Genomic DNA, 7133 nt, shown 5'->3' on the forward strand with positions numbered 1-7133 from the left:
CTCAAGCATGTTTGTCAATATTAGTGATCAAAACTATAAGTCTTGATTACTATCCTATTAGAGCTAAGGTCTTGGATTAGGATAGAAAGTGTAGTTGAGCTCAAGACTCCAACAATCATCATACAAGACGAAGGACTACTCAAGGAACTGGTGGATCTTCATCGACTAAAAGGTATGTGGATACTTGAACTTATCTGTCACTCAAAAGTCTATTTACTCTATCTCCTTATCTTGAGACAAAAGTGGTTTTGATATATAGACTTTCATTATACAAATTTGCTATTTCGAGCCGAGTTTATCTCGCCTATCTATTTCTCGAAATGTGTGTTGGTAAGCTTTCGCTTTAGCCGAATCCATCTTTACCAAGTGAGAAAGTCATGTTATGTTTCAATCACTTTGAAAATTTCTCTGACGAAAAATGGTCTGTGAATAACGGCTATATAACGTTCTCTGAGAATGTTTCAATGATTGAAATGAGAGTTTAGATTACATAACCATTGGTAGAATATAAGCATTGTTGTGGAAAAACATATTCATAAGTCCTTATTCCTTGAACCAAAGTTTGCGAACTTTGTTGATCAAGAGAAATGGAAGTGGCGTGAGCCAAGTCCGCGAACTCAGTCCACGAACTTGCGGAACTTCTCGGCCCGAGATTTTCTGCTGGAGTTCGTGTACTCCTTCCATGAGCGTAAGTCCACGAACCCATTCCGCGAACTTGAGCAGGTTATATCTAAAGTCGGTTGTACTTGAACTAATGTTTAAATAAACTAAGGAATGCTTTTGCAAACCGTGGCTATAAATCTCATGAACCGATTAAAGTGAATCAAACCTATTTTGCTTCAGTTGTGTCTTGTGTAGTTACATAAGATTTCCTTGCAATTAAACAACTCTCTAACTAGTTCATTTGAGTCATTTGAACTAGTTATGGTGAAGAAGAATAAGGTTGATATGAGAGTAATCATATGGCTAACCATTTGGTCGACCTTTTGAACCAACAAATGTTAATGTTTGGGTACGGTTCATTAAATTTATTGGGATTGTGAAGCCAGACTGATATTACTTTTCTTGTAGTTGTGTGATCTGATCTTGCATCTTCTATCGTACGAATACAATTGTAATAATTCGCTTGAGATTGATATCTCCGATAGGCAGGATATAAAGTAATCACAAACAAACTTCGTCTCATCGTTTGTGATCCCACAATATCTTTTTTCGCTGCGTCGATTATGATTATTGTGAGGTGATTGATAATATTAAGCTGTTCTTCGGGAATTTGGTTCCTGCTCACCTTGATTTACCAAAAGACGAAACAAAACTCGTAGGTATATTTGTGGGAGACGAATTTATCTATTATCGTAGACTTTTCTGTGTGATACAGATTTGTTTATTAAAGTCTTCGACTTTGGGTCGTAGCAACTCTTAGTTGTGCGTGAGATCAGCTAAGGGAATCAAGTGCGCAGTATCCTACTGGGATCAGAGGCGTAGGAGCATAACTATACCTTGGATCAGTGTGAGATTCATTGGGATTCAACTACAGTCCAGACCGAAGTTAATTTGGAGTAGACTAGTGTCTGTATCGGCTTAATACAGTGTGTGTTCAATCTGGACTAGGTCCCGGGGTTTTTCTGCATTTGCGGTTTCCTCGTGAACAAAATTTCTGGTGTCTGTGTTATTTCAATTTCCGCATTATATTGTTTTATCTTTATAATTGAAATAATACAGGTTGTGCGTTAGATCATCAACAGAGTAATCCAACCTTTGGTTGTTGATTGTCATTGATTGATCCTCGGATATTGGTCTTTGGTACCATCCGAATTATTCTTTGTATTTGATTAGGACTCACTGATTTCTATTAGCTTGAGTAAATCAAATCAAGAGAGAGATATTAACTCCTTGAGATGCTTTTACCTAGATTGAGTCTGACTGTCTAGTTGATTCTCTAGAAAGTATTTCGGAGTTACTCCATACAGATTGCTAAGCGAAATATTGGGTGGTGTTGTTAGACGAGATAATTTTTGATGGGGGCGATTTTGGATGGGGTGATGGGGGACCAATCACAAGCCGACAGTTTTTCTCCTATATTTGGACGGTTTCTAACTAATTTTTATTACGATTGGACACTCCCATAATACCCCTTAATTAATAATAAAATCAGAATAAACGTCGCCAAATATCTAAAAATGATAACTAACCGGTCAACCCAGGCCGATTATATATGAAAACAAGACACACACGATCTCACTGATATCTCGCCTACTAATAAGTTCCCTAATATTGAAAAGATAAGTAAAAAAAAAAAAATCATCAAGTAAAAATTATGAACCAAGTTGGTTCGCTTTGTTTCTGGAAGGGAAAGTCATTTGGCGAATCACTCGTACTCACCAAGAATCATGATCAGGACTAAAGAAGAGTGGCGTTTCTTGTAATTGTCATTACTTACGCTACCACCTTATCTGGTTTAAACAAATCTACCATGATCAAGACAATGTTAATGGATACAGTAACACCTGGGAGGTTGATTTTCTTATGCAGTAGCCTGTGGTCGGCAGCTTAGGACTGCACCTGGAAGCTTGATTTGCTTATGCAATTGTTGGCAGCTTTTCTTTATACGCTGGCATTGTATTAGATTGTTTTCCATCTCGGCATTTTGAATTGTCTGGGAAGACTCGTGTAATTCTTGTTCTTGGCTCTTTTTTTTTTTTTTTAATATAGATATATCTTTCATTTAAAAAAAAAAAGGTTTCATGAAGAAACCATTTGCCTTTTGCACTAGCGAATGGAATAGAGATGCTAAAACAATATAGAGTGATAAAGGTATATGTTTACAAAATGACAGAACGGAATTGCACCAGACATTGCTACAACAATTGTTCACCCTAACAATCGGTGCAAATGGCATGTCATAACCATTAGTTTTAAATGTGGTGTCGAAACAAACAGCATCGCCAAAAATACTATAATCCAGTCTAGATTTAGCATCGCACCAGAAACAATTCATAATATGATCATCATCGTCAACTTGAATAGTGTAGAAAAATGACTTATTTTCTTTTTGGTTCATTTTGAAATACGCTAAAAGAACTTTCGCATCACCTTCTTTTAGATATTCAGTACGTCTTTCCTGCACCAAATTATTACAATCTTGAGTAAAATTAAGATTTGCGGCCCTCCTGCTTCTTCGCTCATATACGAGAAAATCCTAGTTGCTCCAAATCCAGTAGAAACCATTTTATTTTTCAAAGTAGCTTGAGCAGGTTGTATTTTTCTTTGTGATCGCAACAAATGCACCTTATCTTGGGAAGAAAGCTCATGGTTATGCTCTGTCAAAAAACTCACAACAGAATATGTTTCGTCGTCATTAATCTTAATTTGCATTCTTGCCATACAACCAGTTCGCGTCATCGCTCGAGGTTTAGTTGGTGTCCCCTAGGGTGCTTTTCGCGTTCACCTTCACGGGAACAACAAAATATCCTTCCCGTAACTTTTTTATCTGCTTTTCTTTTTGAAGCCGATTGTTTTCTGACGCTGAATCCAACTCTCCTTGCATAAGCATTATAATATTCATATGCATCATCGTCAGACTTGAATGTTCTTCCCATTATGTTTTCTTCATTTTCCATAGGATTTTCAGTAACCATACTCACTTCGGTGCTTGTATGAACATAGTTCTCCGCCGACATAGATTCTCCTGGATCAGCAGTTTCATTCAAATCGATTGAACAACGCTTCTCTTGCTCTTCCATTCTGTTGACAGAAAAATAAAGTTATAAATTGGCTAAAATCTGGAAATTGTAATTCAAACAAAATTTCCACATAAGCTATATGTAAAAATCCATCATAACTCCCAAACACAACATAGTTTTACTTATTAAGAAATTGGGTACGCTAAGTTAGGTTACTAATCATAGAAAAATTAGTCTTAAAATTTAGATCAAGAACTTACCTCTCGCTTGAAGAACCCTAAATAACATAGGAAGACAAAGTTTAGGTTTTTAAAAGATGTTTTCAATATTATTTTAGGTTTTCAAAGGATCTTTTCAATATTAGTGGGCGAGATATCAGTGAGATTGTGTGTTTTTTGTTCCATATATGATTGGTTTGGGTCGACCAGTTAGTTATCATTTTTAGATGTTTGACGAGATTTATTCTGATATTAATATTAATGAAGGGGTATTTTGGGAGTGTCCAATAATAATAAAAATTAGTTAGAAACCGTCCAAATATAGGAGAAAAATTTCCGGCTTGTGATTGGTCCCCCATCACCCCATCCAAAATCGCCCCCATCAAAATATTTTTCTTGTTAGACCCCCGCTTTTTCATTTGGTATCAGAGCAGGCAAACACATCCAAGACCTCACAAGTCTGTGTTTGTAGAGATCTGATTATGGATGAATCTATCTCTAATAACGTACCAGTTCAGAAATTACCAGATGTTCCTAAAAGATTGGTTTCACCTGAGAGAACTGTCACATCCACGTCAATATCTAAACATTCTCTTGATGTAAAAACTGTTGATTGGGAAACTCTCCTAGAAGAATAGTTGGATGAACTTTCTGATGAAGGTGATTCAGATATTGATAGAGATCTTGATGAGGAAGTCTCAGAGTATGTTAAGTTTATGGATTCGTGGAATGTGAAGAAGATTACAACTTCTCATGTCTCACCTCTTCTGACTCCTCTCTATCGAGAAAACAAGAAGTTGAGAAGATGTTACGCAGGTGTTTATTTTTCGAATCGTTCTAACGAATCGATCCTCAAGGATTCTGAGGAAAACCTACGTATGAAGTCACTTGAATGTGATAATCTTTATCAAAAATACTTCTTGTTGGAAGAGAAACTTGCAGAATCTGAAGCAAGATATGACTCTCAACAAAAACGTTTTGATGACAAATAACTTAGTCTTCTTTCCAAAAAAAAATCCTTGGAGACTGACCTTGTAGCTGCTCTTAATAAAGTGAAATCACTTGAAGAGATTCCGAGAAGATTCAATTCTAGCTCTACAAAATTATCTTCTATGATTAGAGCATGTAAAGAACATCGTGATACACGTGGTCTGGGCTATAAAGGAATAGACGCTCTAAAAACTGGTAAGATCAACTTTGTTAAGTCCATTGATAATTCTTCATGTGCAAAAACTTTCGCAGCTGGTGATGCACCTAAAAACAAGGAGTCTACTTCTTCCAAATCTACTCACATGAGAACGGTTAAGAATAAATCCTTTAACTGCTATTTCTGCGGAAAGAAAGGACATTCTGAGCGAAGATGTCGGCTTCATTTAAGGAATGAAAAACTTCACAACATGCTTGGATGGATGTCTAAAGAAGTTATCAAACCCTCTCTCACATTATTGGAGTAAAAGGAACTTTCGACAATCAAGAAAACTACTATGATAAGTCTTTTCTTAATTGTGCTTTTGAAACGAAAAATGGTAGAAGGAAGAATGGTCAAAGAGTAACTGACTTCTTAAATAACTCTGAAAAGAGGAAAAGACATAGGATAAAGAAAGAAAAGTCAAGTTTCTTGTCTCTCCCTGGAGAATGCCGCAATTCCAAGAATTCAGCTCCAGATTGCTTACATATCAATAATCGAGTCTCACAACTAAAGGTAAGCATAAACAAACTCAAACGGGGCATCAAATAATCATGGAAAACGATTGACTCAGGTACTCCTAGTTCCTCTCTTAATAAAACTCCTTCAACTATGTCATGTGATTTGTCTCTAAATCCTTCTGAAGGAGAAAAAGAAGAAGTCAAAATTGATGAGCAAAATTCTCATCCTAATACACCATGACTGCCCAATACAACATCCCTATTTTAATTTAAGAAGGATGCTCATTGTTCTCAAGAAGTGTGTCTGGAGAAGTGCTGTCCAGGTTTTATTTTTCTCTTCTAGTTCTTTTTTTCTTTAAATTCTGTTGAGTTCACTCTAGTTTCTCTCTTGTAGATAATCATGATCATTTGTCCTTGAGATTTTTTTTTGTTTGCGTGTACTTCCTCTAAATAGTTGGTTCTCAACTATTTGTCATGTCCTTCGAACTCCATTCTTCTTTTGGTCACATCTTAAAGCCGTGACCACCAGTGCACGAACTCCTGGCCCGCACGAACGTGTACAAGTTTCCTGGGGTTTTCCATGGAACGTATTTATATACTTGGGTGTCATCCCGTGTTACACTGTTCTGAAAGGTCAAAGGGTTTTACCAATTTGGTGTGCACAATGAATGGAGGAAACGAAGATGATGAAGTCAAGAAAGGGAAGACTATTGAGTTTCATGAGAATCTTGTTTTCATAACATGCCTCCATGCCATTGATCATGAAAACATTACCAGTTCAAATATCATCACAACTGGTAGGAAATCTTCTTCAAGATTTTGAAGTCGTACGTGAACAACTCGGAATTGCAACAAGGAATCTTGTGTTTTTGAAAAACGAACTGAAGAAAGCATCTGATGAGCTCGTCCATGTTCAATCTCTGGTTGCTTACCGGATCTAGTGTTTTTCAGATCATATTCTCATATAGGAGTTTATTTGTATAGTAAATCTTCTATTTTTCTGTTCTTGTTGAGAAGAATAATTAGAGGTTGGAATAGCCATTATTGTGATTACACATAGCTATGTCCAACGTTTTCATCTTCATGTTTTTAGATTTATTGGTTAAATTCTAAAATTGTTTGGAAGATGATTTTTGCAGTATTAATCTTTATGGTTTTATATATTGAAATATTGTTATGGGATATGTGTGTTTGCGTCTATGAACTTGATTGTCCTATATCTTGTCAAAAGTAAAGTCGTTCATGAATTGATATGCATGTATTGATGAAAGAATGAATAGACTTTTGACAAATACAAAAGTTAAGCCTATATTGTCAATTATTGATGGAAGATAGGTTAAAATCATTTGTTTGAAAGGATTATGTCTATTAAATGTCGTTATGAAAATAGTGATGAAAAATAGAATGAATCCTTGTATATTCCGCAGCAATTGATCTTCCCTGATCCATATTTTATGTATTGTTGTGTGGCTCCGTAATGTGTCTTATGTTGAGCACGAAACAACTAAGTTGATTATTTTTATGAATAGCCTTGTTGTTGTTCCGTAAGGTACTTTATGTTGAGTATTTTGAACTAAGTTAATCA

The 7133-nt window shown here is 35.9% G+C and overlaps 1 long non-coding RNA gene across 1 annotated transcript; it reads right to left on the reverse strand.

Annotated features, from left to right (window-relative positions):
- Positions 1-2782: 2782 nt before the first annotated feature.
- Positions 2783-4098, reverse strand: LOC113361556. Its single transcript, XR_003365185.1, has 2 exons — positions 3944-4098; positions 2783-3744 (listed from the first exon to the last, which is right to left on the reverse strand). It is a non-coding gene; the product is annotated as an uncharacterized LOC113361556 (long non-coding RNA).
- Positions 4099-7133: the final 3035 nt, after the last annotated feature.

Source organism: Papaver somniferum, chromosome 3, assembly GCF_003573695.1.
Source record: "Papaver somniferum cultivar HN1 chromosome 3, ASM357369v1, whole genome shotgun sequence".
NCBI classification, from domain to species: Eukaryota; Viridiplantae; Streptophyta; class Magnoliopsida; order Ranunculales; family Papaveraceae; genus Papaver; species Papaver somniferum.